The following is a 15,494-nucleotide window of genomic DNA, read 5'->3' as shown; positions in this document are numbered from 1 at the left end:
ATTTCCACCATTCCTATACTTGTTTGATGTGGCCTCCTCCATACTGTTTACTGTGAAAAGTCTGTTTTGATAGTCTTCAGGTTGGTTTCAGAGTTAGTTTTAAGATGTAAGTGTTATCTCATTTTGTCTGTGAGATGTGGTGAGCTCAGGTTCCTCCTACTCCACCATCTACCTAGAAGTGCCTTTATTTGTTTTTGTTTTTGTTTTTTTCGACTTTCAAGTGTACAGTTCTGTAACAGTACTTTCACATTGTTGTGTAACAATCACAACCAACCTTCTCCAGAACTATCTAATTTTTCCTAACTGAAACTCTGTAAAGATTATATACTACTTCCTCATTCCCCTTTACCCAAGCCTCTGGCAACTACTATTCTACTTTCTGTCTTTAAGAATTTGACTCTTTTAGGTTATTCATACAAGCAAAGTCATTCAACATTGCCTTTCTGTTACTAGTTTATTTCAGTTAATGTCTTTAAATGTATCCGGAGGGGCGCCTGGGTGGCTCAGTCGGTTGAGCGTCGACTTCGGCTCAGGTCATGATCTCACACTCCGTGAGTTCGAGCCCCGCATCAGGCTCTGTGCTGACAGCTCAGAGCTTGGAGCCTGCTTCGGATTCTGTGTCTCCCTCTCTCTCTGACCCTCCCCCATTCATGCTCTGTCTCTCTCTGTCTCAAAAATAAATAAACATTTAAAAAATAAAATAAAATGAAATAAAATGTATTCAGGTAGTAACACGTGTCAGAATATCCCTTCTTTTTCAAGCTCAATAATCCATTGTATGTATATACTATATTTTGGTTATCCATTCATCTGTCAAAGAACACATGGGTTTCTGGCTTGCTTCCACCTTTTTGTTATTGTGAATCATGCTGCTATGAATATGTGCATACAAATGTCTGTTTGAGTCTCTGATTTTACTTTTTATGGATATATATGTATGTTATGTTCTAACAAGAACTGGTTAATCATTCCAATTTCTAAATAACTTCATCAATACTTTTTATTTTCTATTTTCTTCTTTTTAATAATAACAATCTTAATAGGTGTAAAGTAATATGTCATTGCAGTTTTATTAGCGTTTTCCTAATGACCAGTGAAGTTGAACATTTTTTAATGTGCTTATTTGGTCATGGTATATCTCCTTTGGACAAATATCTAGTCAAGTTTTTTATTTTTTTTTATTTATTTTTACATTTTTAATGTTTATTTATTTTTAAATATTTATTATTTTTGAGAGAGAGAGAGACAGAGCATGAGTGGTGTAGGGGTTATAGGAGTGAGTTCCCTTTTTCTTTTTCTTTTTAATGTATATTTATATTTGACAGAGGGAGAGAGAAAGAAAGAGAGAGAGAGAGCAGGGGAGGGGCAGAGAGAGAGCGAGACACAGAATCCAAAGCAGGCTCCAAGCTGTGAGCTGTCAGCACAGAGCCTAATGTGGGGCTCGAGCCCACAAACTGTGAGATCATGACCTGACCCAAAGTTGGACACTTAACTGACTGAGCCACCCAGGCACCCCATTTACTTTTTTAAAAAGGGTTGTTTGCTGGTGTTGGCTAGCAGTTCTTTATATATTCTCTATATTAACCCCTTTTCAGATATTTGATTTGCAATTTTTTTCTCATTCCATTGGTTGTCTCTTTGCTTTCTTAATCATATGCACAAACCTTTTTAATTTTAATTAAGTCTAATTCATCTATTTTTGTTGTTGTTTGTGCTTTTATTGTCACATGCAAGGAATTATTACCAAGTCCAAAGTCATAATTTCCTTTCATTGTTTTTTTCTAAAAGTTTATAGGCTTTGTACTTAAGTTTATGCTTTGATCCACTTGAGTTAATTTTTTATGTGTTCTAAGCTAAGGGTCCAACTTCATTCTTTTGCATGTGGATATCTATTTTTCTTAACACCATTTGTTGAAGACTGTAATTTCCGCACTGACTGATCTTGGTACCTTGTTAGAAATTGTGTGACTATTTATTTCTTGACTTTTTAATATAGTCCATTGTTGTGTATGTCTGTTCTCAGGAAAGCACCATGCTTTTTTAATTATTATAGCTTTGTAGTAAGTGTCAAAATAAGAAAGTGAGTTCTTTAACGTTTTTCTTCTTTTCTAATATTGTTTTGGCTACTCTGGACTTCTTGCAATTTCACATATATTTGAGGATCTGATTTTCCATTTTGTGGAAAAGGCTATTGCAATTTTGATAGGGATTTTGTTTAATTAGTCTGGGGTCTACTATTGACATCTTAAAAATGTTAACTCTTACAATCCTTGAACATGGGATAGGTTTTCATTCATTTAGATCTCATCTTATCATTTTATTTCAACATTTTATAGGTTTTTTTAAATTTTATTTTAGAGAGAGAGAGTGCGTGTGAGCAGGGCAGAGGGATAGAGGCAGGGAGGGAGGGAGAGGCTTGATCCCACAACCCTGGGATCACTACCTGAGCTGAAACTAAAAGTCCAGTGCTCAACCAATTGAGCCACCCAGGTGCACCTACATTTTATAGCTTTAACTTAAAAGTCTTTCACCTTTTTATTGTTTATTTCTACATATTTTATTCTTTTGATTGTAAATAAAATTGTTTTGTCTATCTTTTCACGTTGTTCATTGTTAGCATAAAGAAACAAAGCTGATTTGTGTGTGTTGGTTTTGTATTATGCAACTTTGCTGAAAATTTTTATTAGTTCAGGTAGCCTTATTATATCAAGAGACATAACAGACAAGTTGGTTGACAAGAGAAGCTAGAAAGGAAACAAAGAATAAACATTAAAATCCTATAATGCCACTGTGAACTTAGAGACATATATGGGCTCCAAATGAGGAGGATATCTTAAATTAGATGAAAGACAAATCAAATTATTTATGTTTTTTAGAGGACAACCAAAATTTGAACAATTTTTTGGTGTTATTGTTTCATGATTATTTAGTATAAATTTTGTTTTGCAAACTTTTATTTTGTTTTAACTACTATTTCTACCAAATTTCTTTTATTGTGAAGCTTACCTCCTTGAGAAATGTGTTCTATTTTTGAATTTTGATGGTCACATGTAGATTACTATTTTATGAATATATCAGGACTTGTGTATACAGTTTGGAATACACAAGCATTAGCTTGCTTTAGGTAAATGAATGAATAACAGCTTGGTTATTTTTGATACCACGGGTTTGAAATGATCACATCACTCTAGGTGCATGTCCTGTCTTCTTTTACCTTCTCCATCTTTCCTTTTACTTTTTGAATATCCTTTTTCCCAAGGCTTAGGGAGTGAGAATTTGGACATAATATTGAAGGAAAATACCACCCCTGTACTTCTAACACTATTATTTTAGTCTCATATTTACATTAGCTTTTTTCTCCTTTTGTTAAAGAGATACATTCTTGAGAGCAGGCATGGTATCTAAAACTTCTATGATAGCTCTTATATTACCAAATATAAGGTATTGAACTCAAACCTGATATTTATGAAATAACCATTGAATGAACAAATTAATGAACAATTATTCAGTCATTAACACCAGATAGATAATATGCCATGTAGACACAATGCTAATGCTTATTAAGGTATGTGGGAAAAAAATATTCCTTTCTCCATGTATTTTATTGAAATATTATTTCAAAGCTAATGTTGGTTACTTAATATAGATGTAACACATTTTTATGTTTCTTACCAACTGTTTCATTACAAGCTTCATATAAACAGAGCTTATTATAGAGAATAAAAAAAATTATATAATTCACATTGTCAAGGAGAAATAACAAATTTAAAAAGACATACTTTAATCTATTACTTAGATGGCTCGAACATCAGGTTATTAACCAAAGTAGTCTCAAAAAATGAAGGAGAAAGTGAATTTTACAAAATAAGTTATTATAATGCTGATTTAAGATAAATAATGTGTTATGGCCTAATTTGTATCCCCTTAAAATATATATGTTGCAGTCTTAGCCCCAGTACCTCCAGAATGTGACTGTAGTTGGAGACAGTACCTTTAAAGTCATAATAAAATAAAATGATATCATATGAGTGAGACCTAATCCAATATGACTTGTATTCTTTTTTTAAAAAATCTTTATTTTTGAGAGAGAGGGACAGAGTGGGAGCTGGGTAGGAACAGAGAGATTGGGAGATACAGAATCTGAAGTGGGCTCCAGGCTCCAAGCTGTCAGCACAGCCTGCCGCAGGGCTGGAACTCACAAACTGCAAGTTCATGACCTGAGCCAAAGTTGGACGCTTAACTGACTGAACCATCCAGGCACCCCAATATGACTTGTACTCTTATAAGAAGAAAATAAGACATAGATACACATAGAGAGGGAAGAGAACGTGAATACATAGAGAGAAAATGGCTATCTGTAAGTAAAGGAAAGATGTCTTAAAAGAAACCAACCTATGTACACATAGATTTTGGATTTCTAGCCTCCAAAATTTATGAAAAATTATGTTTCTGTTGTTTAAGTAATCCAGTCTATGAGTTTTTTATTGGCACTCTTAGAAAACAATACACTGTTTATTTGCTTTCTCACAGTGTCAATATATACAGAGATACATATATTCCTAATGAGAGAGTTAGAACAATATATTGGGCAACACCAGGGACCTTGAGAAGCAATCTGGTTCTCTATTATTACATGTGTTGCTGTGTGCATTTAATGCTTCTCATTACTGGCTAAAAATTAGAGCTACCCAGGGTAAATTAAATGAATAAACAAAAAGTATCCTGGCAGAACAGAGGAAATATTAAATTAGAATCTCTAAATATAATAATAAGATATTTTTCAGAGTTCTCCAGGTGATACTATGCATTTTGGTGAAAGACTAATTCTTCTTTCCCTCAGTTTCCTTCTCAATATAATGGTGTTAAAATCCTTATCTGATTTTTTTTTACAGAGGTTTTATAATATATAGCATGAAAAAAATGAGAAACTTGAAGATATTAGAGAAATATTTACTGGTCTCTCTCATATATATATATATATATATATATATTCAAAATATTCTATATTTGAATCTTAAATCTATTCAACAATATATTTTGAATTTAAAATATAAAGGTTTAAGTACTTTATATAAAACATACTTTGGAAATACAATTTTAGTTGAAATGTAGTTAATAAAGGATCCACTATTTTAACAAATTTGAATACTGCATGTTCCATATTTTTTATTTTCATTCTTGCCATGGCTATATAGAGTTTTAAGACTACATCTTTTACATACAGAGAGAATACACAGAGCTTAGAACAAGATCTGATGCACGAAGAGCATACATAAATAAGTTTGAACATTCTCTACCAATTTCAGTATTTCCTAATCATTACATGTAAAAACATGATTCACCCCAAATTTAATGTTTTAAATTAAGAATTAGTCAAGTAACTCTATTGTGAAAGGATTGGTTTCAGGAAATTTTTAAACTCTGCTCCTAATATATGCTAAAATCCAAAATATCAAGATCACGCGACAGAATCCTTTGTTTTAACCAAAGCATTGTTTGCAAAATATAAAAACAAAACTGTAGTGTATTAAATTTTTCTCTAATTTTCAATTAAATACTAAATCATAGGATGTTCTACTTTTAGACAAATTGTATAACTATGGACGATATTAAAAATATATGAATAAAATGAGAAATTTAACAGAAATAGAAATTATAAAAATAAAACAGATATTCTTGAGCTGAATAATTCAATGAATGAAAATTAAAAACACAAGGAAGAGCATTAACAACAGCATACAACAAACAGATGATATAATCAGTGAATTAGAGAATAGGAATTTTGAAATAACCTAGTCAGAGAAGAACAAAGAAAAAGAATGAAAAAGAATGAAGAAACAGTACAGAATCCATGGGATACCATCAAAAAAAAAAAAGAATATCAGAATCACTGGAGTTCCAGGAGAAGAGGGGGAGAAGAGCGGGTTATTTAAACATATAACAGATGAGAGCTTCCAAAATCTGGGGAGAGACTTGGAGGTCCAAGTTCATGTTACTAATTTATTACCTCATTATCTCAACTAAAAAGTACTGTTTTTAAGATACATTATAATGAAAATATCAAATATCAAAGACAAAGAGAAAATCCTAAGAACAACAAACGAGAAGTAATATTGTAAATTGCAAGAAGCCTTTATTAACCTCAGTGGATTTCTCAGCAGAAACCTTACAAGGAAAGGAGAGATTGTAATGGTGTCAAAGTGTTAAAAAAAAGTTTTCCAAGTAAGAATACTCTGTCCATCAACATTATTTTATAGAAATTAAGGAATGATGAGAACTTTCTCAGACAAACAAAAATTGGTTAAGTTAATCGTCATTAGACCTGCTTTACAAGAAATGCAGTAGTGGGTGTTTCAAGCTGAAATGCAAAGACACTAATTAGTAACATGAAAACACACTGAAATATACAATACATTGGTAAAAGTAGATATAAAGTCAGTTTTAGAACATTCTCATTCTGTAAGATGTGTTAACCATTTAGCTATAGTAATGAGGTCAAAGGAAAAAGTATTAAAATAACTATTATAATTTGTTAACAAATACACAATATAGAAGGGATAAATTGTGGGTCGCGTTGGTGGCTCAGTTGGTTAAGCATCTGACTTCAGCTTCAGATCATGATCTCACAGCTTGTGAGTTCAAGAGCCCTGCATCAGGCTCTGTGCTGACAGCTTGGAGCCTGCAGCCTGCTTCTGATTCTGTCTCCCTATCTCTCTGCTCCTCCCCTGTTCTCTCTCTCTCTCTCTCTCTCTCTCAAAAATAAATAAACATTAAAAAAATTAAAAAAGAAGAGATAAACTGTGACATGAAAAACATAAAAGTGAGAAAGGGTAGAGTATTTTATGCAAACTGAAGTTGATATCAGCTTAAAAGGGGCTGTTGTATTTTCTTGTACAAGATTCTGGTTTTTTTTCCCCAAGTTTTTATTTACATTCTAGTTAGTTAACATATATGGTAAAATTTGTTTCAGGTGTAGAAGTTAGTGATTTGTCACTTACATATGGCACCCAGTGCTTAACACAACAAGTGCCCTCCTTAATACCCATCATCCATTTAGCCCATCCCCCACCCACTTCCCTCCATCAACCCTTAGTTTGTTATCTATCATTAAGATTATCTTATGGTTTGCTTTCCTCTCTTTTGTTTTTCCCTTCCCATATGTCCATCTATTTTGTTTCTTAAATTCCACATATGGGTGCAATCATATGGTATTTGCCTTTCTATGACTGACTTATTTCACTCAGCCTAATACTCTCTAACCCCATCCACGTCATTACAAATGGCAAGATTTCATTCTTTTTAATGGATGAATTATACACACACACATAACACACACACACACACACACACACACACACACACACAATTGCTGGGTCATAGGGCAGTTCTATTTTTAATTTTTGAGGAAACTTCATATTGTTTTCCAGAGTGGCTTTACCAGATGGCATTCCCACCAACAGTGCAAAACTGTTCCCCTTTCTCCACATCTTTGCCAAAATCTGTTCTTTCCTGTGTTGTTAATTTTAGCCGTTCTGACAAGTGTGAGGTGATATCTCATTGAAGTTTTCAACTGTGTTTCCCTGATGATGATTGATGTTGAGTGTCTTTTCATGTATCAGTTGGCCATCTAGATGTATGTCTTCTTTGGAGAAATGTCTGTTCAGGTCTTTGCCCCATTTTTAAGTGGATTTTTGTTGGTATTAAGTTGTATATGTTTTTATGTATTTTGGATACTAATCCTTTTTCAGCTATGCCATTTGCAAATATCTTCCTCTATTCAGATTACCTTTTAGTTTTGATTGTTTTCTTTGATGTGGTGAGGCTGTCTTACTTGATGTAGTCCCAATAGTTTATTTTTGCTTTTATCTCCATTGCCTCAGGAGACATATCTAGAAAAATGTTGCTAGGTCTGATGTCAGATTACTGTCTGTGCTGTCTTGTAGAATTTTTGTGGTTTCAGGTTTCACATTTAGGTCTTTAATCCATTTTGAGTTTATTTTTGTGTATGGTGTAAGAAAGTGGTCCCATTTCATTTTTTTTTTTTTTTTGCTTGTACTTCTATAGCTTTTTTCAACACTTTTCCAACACTGTTCTGTTTCCCATTGCATATTCTTTTCTGGTTTGTTGAACATTAATTAACCATATAATTGTACATTTATTTCTGGGATTTCTGTTCTGTTCCATTGATCTATGTGTCTATTTTTTGCCCGTGCCATCCTGTTTTGATTACTACAACTTTGTAATATAACTTGAAGTTTGAAATTGGGAATACCCCCAAGTTCTCTTTTTCTTTTTCAAGATTGTGTTGGCAATTTGAAGTCTTCTGTGGTTCCATACAAATATTAGGATTGTTTGTTCTACTTCTGTGAATAATACTGATGGTATTTTGAGAGGGATTGCATTAAAACTATAGATTGCTTTGGATAGTACAGACATCTTACCAATACTTGTTTGTCCAACCCATAAGCACAGAATGTTTCCATTTCTTTGTGTTATTTTTAATTTGTTTAATCAATGTTTTATAGTTTTCAGAGTATGGGACTTTTAGCTCTTTGGTTAAGCTTGTTCCTTGATTTTATTATTATTGGTGGTATTATAAATGGGAATATTTACTTAATTTCCCTTCCCACTACTTCATTATTAGTGTATAGAAAGGCAACAGACTTCTAAACATTGATTTTGTATCCTGCAATGTTACTGAATTCTCTTATCAATTCCAGTAGTCTTTGGTGGAGTCTCACAGTCAGCATATAGATAAGTCTTATTATTTTTTACTATTATTTTTCACTCTGTTACCTATGCCTTTTGATTGTAGCATTTAGTCCATTTATGTTCAAAGTAATTATTTATAGATATGTATTTTTTTGTCATTTGTTACTTGTTTTTGTAGTTTTTCTCTCATCTTTTTTTTTTCTTTCTCTCTATTATGGTTTACTGGTAGTCTTTAATTAAGTCCTTACTCTACTGTTTGCATATTTATTGCTGTTTATTTGTGGTTATAATTTGGTTTATATATCTTTTGCATATAATGGCTTATATTAAGCTGATGGTCGCTTAGTTTTGAACTCATTCTTTGCTCCTCTACTCTCCACATTTCAGATATTTGGTATTATATTTTAAATAATTTTATTTTGTGCTTTTCTTGACTGATTTTTATAGGTATACTTATTTTTTTTGCTTTTGTGCTTCCTAGTTTTCTTAGTCTTACTTATTATTTTTGTTTTCCACTCACAGACCCCCCCTTAAAATTTCTTGTAAAGCTGGTTTTGTCATCATTAATACTTGTAACTTTTTTTTCCCTCCATAACTATTTATCTTTCCTTCTTATTCTGAATGATAATGTTACTGGAATAAGTGTTCTTGGATGAAGATACTTTTCCTTTCAGTACTTTGAATGTATCATGCCCGTCCCTGTGGCCTGCAAAAATTCTGTTCAAAAATCATCTGATAGGGGGGTTCCTTTTTATGTAACATTCTTCTTTTCTCTTACAACCTTTAAGATTATTCCTCCATTACTATTTCTTGTCATTTTAATTATTATGTGTCTTTGTGTAGATGTCCTGGGGTGAATTTGTTTGGGGATCTCTGTGCCTCCTGGGTCTGGATCTATGTTTCCCTCCCTGGATTTGGGAAATTTTCAGCTATTATTTTTCTAAATGCATTTTCTGACCCCCCTTTGTTGTCTTCTTCTGGGAAACCTATAATACAAATGTGGTTATTCTTGTTGGAGTCACTGAGTTCTCTAAGTCTATTCTCATTAGGCAGTATTTGTCTCACCTGTTTAGCTTGATTGCTTACTATTACTGTATCCTCCAGGTCACTGATATGTTCCTCTGCTTCCTGTAACCTACTATTTATTCCATCTGTTGTATTTTTAATTTCATTTATTGAATTCTTCATCTCTGATACATTATTTTTTATCTCTTTTTCAATGGTCTCACTGATATTCTCTCCCCTTTTCTGAAGTCCAGTAAATATCTTTACAATCATTATTTTAAATTCTCTATCAGACCTATTACTTATTTCTGTTTCACTTAGATTTCCTGCTGTGATTTTGTCATGTTCTTTCATTTAGGATATATTCCTGTGTCTCCTCATTTTGCCTACCTGTCTGTGTCTGTTTGTGTAGACCAGAACCTGCCACTTCAGAGGAGTCTCCTATGAGTGTGGCTTGCATACTGCTATTGTGTCAGTTATGCCGTCAGCACTGACTCTCTGCCTGTTATAGGCTGTGTTTATTTTCTGTGGTGTCATTTGCTCTGAGAGGACATGGGCACAGGAGGGTTTGGGAGGATGTTTTGGTGTTAGCAAAATTTTCTCTGAACTTCTAGTCCTACACCAGATCCTGGAAGTACACAATAGTGGCAGCAGCTGTGTTATGAGGCATGGAAGTAGTGGCAGAGGCCAGGGGCACCTGGTGTCTATGTGTGTGGTGGTTCAGCATAGCCTGAGCATAGATTTAGCAAAAGTTGTGCTCAGTTGCTATCTTAGGCCTGTTCCTCCACACATGGTGGCCACCAAAGGCACAGCACAGTGATATCCAGGGGCATGGTATGCATTAATGGCAGTGACAGCCATGGGTGCAGCACATGGAGTTGGTGGTGGTCTGGGGCATGCGGCAGCTATGTGACAAGTATAATGTCTGTCTGCAGGCAGCAGTGGCAGCCTGGGATGCAGGGTGTATGTGTGTTGGACAGTTAGGCAGGGTGTCCACAAAGTTAGTGAAATTTGCACTGAGCTGCTAGTCCTAGGCTGAATCTCCTGAAGAATCCTGAAGATTCACCATTCTATTTTCTTTTCTTTTCTTTTCTTTTCTTTTCTTTTAATTTTTTAATGTTTATTTATTGTTGACAGAGAGAGAGAGAGAGAGAGAGAGAGAGCATGAGCGGGTGAGGGGCAGAGAGGGAGACACAGGATGTGGGGATCGAACTCACAAGCCATGAGATCATGACATGAGCCAAAGTCGGACATTAACTGACTGAGCCAACTAAGCAACCCTCAACATTCCATTTTAAATTCTGCTTCCTCAAATTACTTCAGAGACCAACCCTTTTATGTTATGGTTTTTGGGACACAGACATTAATGCTAAAATTTGCATTCAGAAAGTATATTGGTGAGTGTTATTTTGGAGCAATATGTAGAAGGAAGTGAGGGAAGCAAAATTGAGCAGCCTTAAGTTGAACTGTGGTTTATTTGCATAACAAACTTCAGCTACTCCCATGGGGAGCAATTAACCTGGGATGGGACTTCACAGTTCATGCAAACTGAATCAAGGGGGTAGGACAGTATCTCCCTCATTTACCAGTAATTGTGTTGCAGGATTTTTTTTTTTTTTACCTCAATACCCAGGGTTCTTTGTGTCATTGCTTCAAAGAATAAAGTGGTGGCCACAGAATAAAATTAGCAACAGGCAAAAGTTTATTAGAGTATAAGATCAGAAGGGAAGAATAGTATGAAATCTCTCTTTATAGAGAAGGGGCATTTGAAAGTGAATGCCTGTGACTATAGGCAAGGGACTTTGTTTGATAGGGTTTTGGTTGGTCCCTTTCCTTCCCCCTTGTTTCTTCTCAGGTTCTACCCTTATTGGCTAGGTAACTCTAAATGCCTAGTCATTCCTTTTTGATTGGCTGGTTTCCATTGTATGAGGAGTGATCTATGACTGGCCATATGGTTTTTTGTGGGCCACACATTTTATGTGCTACTTGTTTTTAGTCAGGTCTTTTGTTTGTCAAATACCTGAGGGAAACCTGAGGGGGATTAGGTGGTGTCTGTTACATTTTTAAGAGGAACTTTTTGCCTGTGGAGTTTGCTCAAAGTCAGAGGTTCCCAGAAGAAATGTTTTAAAATATGTGTTTTTCCCCACCCAGGGACTTTTAAGCCTTAGCCTCTCCTTTTTTACCTACTGAATCCTATCTTTCCTTATCATAATTGGATGCAGGTTGCCCTGGGGAGGCAGCCCAATCTTAGTCAATTAAGCTCCCATTAACTGAGAAGACTATCTGGGGAGATCCTTTGCTGTAAATCATCAGCAGGCAATACTCTTGGCAGCTGGGGGATAAATACATTGGTTCTTAAGGATGGGAACTGGAAAGTACAACATAGCATTTACTACTATATTACAAATAGTCACAACACCTATCTGGCATGGTGTCTCTGTTTATACTCTTTCCCCGTTGAAATCCTTCTATTTATGCTTGCAAATGCATTTTCAGACTATTAATTGGCATTGTATAAAATAAAAATTATTATATTAATTTTTTAAATTTATATATTCATTATATTGATTTTCTAAAATTCCACAACCTTGCTGATATTTTTTTTTGTTGTTTATAGATACCTTAGGATTTTCTATATGTAGGACAATGTTGTCTGTAAATGCATATAATTTTACATCTTCTTTTTCAATGTGAATGCCTTTTAGTTTATTTTCTTCACTAATAGCCCTAGCAAGATTGTCCAGTATAATATTGAATAAGAATTGTGAGAATAGACATATCATTTTGTTCCTGATATAGGGAGAAAGCATTCAGTCTATCACTATTAAGTATAATGCTAGTTATAGATATTTTCATTGATGTCCTTTATGAATTGAGGAAGTTAAATGTTATTACTTGTTTTGAGTAATTCTATTATGAAGGACATTGGATTTTGGCAAATGCTTTTTCTCTATTTGGAATACTATGTAGTTTTTTTCTTTTATTAATATGATATATTGATTTCATAATTTGAACCAATCATGCCTTGCTGGAATAAATTGCACTTGTTCACGGCATATAATTTATTTATACATTACTGTATTCAGGATAGCCACGTGTAAAAGAATGAAGTTGCACCTTTACCTCACACCATCTACAAAATTAAATAATTATGGATTAAAACCTAAATGTATGATTTAAAACTGTAAAGATTATAAAAGAAAACAGGGGTAAATCTTCATGAACTCAGATTTGGCAATAGATTCTTAGATATGACACAAATAGCCTTAGCAACAATAAATAAAATAAATTGTAGTTCATCAAAATGCAAATGCTTGTGATTCAAAAGACACAATTTTTGTTAAGTTTATTTATTTATTTTGAGAGAGAGATGGTGTGAGCAGGGGAGGGCCGGAGAGAGGAGAGAAAGAGAATCCCATGAGGGCTCCATGCTGTCAGCACAGAGCCAGATGCGGGGCTCAAATTCATGAAATCATGAGATCGACACCTGAGCTGAAACCAAGAGTCGGATGCTTAACCTACTGAGCCACCCAGGTGACCCTCAAAAGACACTACTAAGAAAGTGAAAAGACAACCTACAGAATGGTCGAAATGTTATGATTCAGTAATAAAAAGACAACCTTATTTTAAAATGGACTAAGCAACTGGATAGATATTTCTCCAAAACAATATATTAATGAGCAATAAGCATATAAAAAGATGCTTGACATCACTAGCTAACAAGGAAATAGAAATCAAAACCACCATGAAATGTCATATCATGCTTAACATAATGCCTAGAATAAAAAAGTCAGATACTAACTAGTGTTGGTGAACATTTGTAAAAGTAGAAACTCTCCTACAATGCTGGTTTGAATGAAAAATACCTTAGACACTTTGGAAAACAGAGTGAAATTTTCTGAAATGATTAAACATAATATTAGTATATTTCTCGGCTTTTCCATTTGTAGATATATAACCAAGGGAAATGAAAACATGTCTTTCCAAAAACATATTCAAGATTGTTTCCGGCAGCATATTTCTTAATAGTCAAATTTTGGAAAAACCCAAATGTCTGTCAACTGATGAATGGATAACAAAATGTGCTATCTCCAAGCAATGTATGAACCTTGAAAAATATATATAAAGAAAATGAAATCAGTCACAAAAGTTCACATATTTTATCCTTCCATTGATAGGAAATATGCAAAGGTGGTAAATCCATACAGACAAAAAATATATTAGTGGTTGCTTAAGCCTTGGGGTGAATGGTCTGAAAGATGTGGTGGCTAAAGGGTATGGGATTCTGTTTGAACTGATGAAAATATACTAAATTGATATCTATGATGTTTGTACATATCAGTGAATATACAAAAAGCATTGTATTACATACTTTAAATGGATAAATTGTACAGTACATGAAATTTGTCTCAATAAAGTTGTTTAAAAATAATTGTAAGAATGGAGAAAAGACAAATATTCTGAATGCTGCTGGAACTGAGTTGGAGGCATCCCCACTCAGACCCAGACCAGTGTCTGGTACTTAGTTTCTCCCCTTACAAAGGGAAGGGTATTTAAGTAATCCCTTAAACATCAGCTGAATAGAGCAGAAGAAACCAGAAGGAATCAGTTCTCTGGGACAAGGACATAGCTTGGTAATTTCACTTGGTATTAAAGCTTGATCTCTGCTTCAAATTCACAGGTTTATCAAAGCTGTTTGTAGGTATGGCTTGCCTTCCACTGCTTTATGGCTCACCAAGCAGGAAGTGCATATGGCTCAGAAACCACTCTTTAAAGTCTCTCTGATGATCTCTGAATGTATTAGATATTCCAGCTATAATTTTTGACAATAGACCAAAAGTCTGCAAAGAAGGCCTGTCTGGAGAGACTGGATCCCATCATGTCATCAGTTTTGTCATGGGGCATCCTAAATTCAATATGCTTTTGCAGGAGCCAATTAGAAAAAGTATTTTGTAAGGAAGAAGTCCAATAAAGTATGAAGGCTTGCATTTGCACTACCCCCATGAATATGGACTGGTAACAGGATATGATGACATGGAGAAACTCTGGAAGTATCTTTTTGAGTGGAAGCTGGAAGTAAAGCCCTGTCAATGGCCTATGCCCATGACTGAGCCATTCTTGAATCCAAGAGAAATTTGAGAGAAGATGGCAGAAGTGATATTTGAGAACTTCAATGTGCCTGCCTTCTACCTGTCCAATTATATGGTGGTAGAACTCTATACAGCTCTAACTCTGTCATGGGACTAGTGGTAGTGGGGATGAGGTTACTTGCACTGTCCGTACCTTTGAAGGTTACTACTCCCTGCCTAATGTTCTTACCAAGCTCTAAATGGCAAGGAAAGACAACACAGAACATACTACCTGGATCCTACTCACTGGTGTGAGCACTTTCCCTTCCATATTTGACAAGGCTGTACTGGGTGACATCAAAGAGAAGCTGTGTTATGTGGCCTTGGAGCCAGAGAAAGAACTATGTAAAAGGCCAGATGAGATTGTGAGAGAATACAAACAGCTAATTGAGAATGCCAACTGAGAGAATACAAACAGTCAGTTGAGAATGCCATCTACCTGGGGCTCCTGGGTGGCTCAGTCGGTTAAGCGTCCGACTTCAGCTCAGGTCACGATCTCGCGGTCCGTGAGTCTGAGCCCCGCGTCGGGCTCTGGGCTGATGGCCTGGAGCCTGCTTCCAATTCTGTGTCTCCCTCTCTCTCTGCCCCTCCCCCGTTCATGCTCTGTCTCTGTCTGAAAAATAAATAAAAAACGTTAAAAAAATTTTA

Source organism: Acinonyx jubatus, chromosome X (assembly GCF_027475565.1).
Source record: "Acinonyx jubatus isolate Ajub_Pintada_27869175 chromosome X, VMU_Ajub_asm_v1.0, whole genome shotgun sequence".
Taxonomy (NCBI): Eukaryota; Metazoa; Chordata; class Mammalia; order Carnivora; family Felidae; genus Acinonyx; species Acinonyx jubatus.
This window is presented reverse-complemented; position numbering follows the sequence as displayed.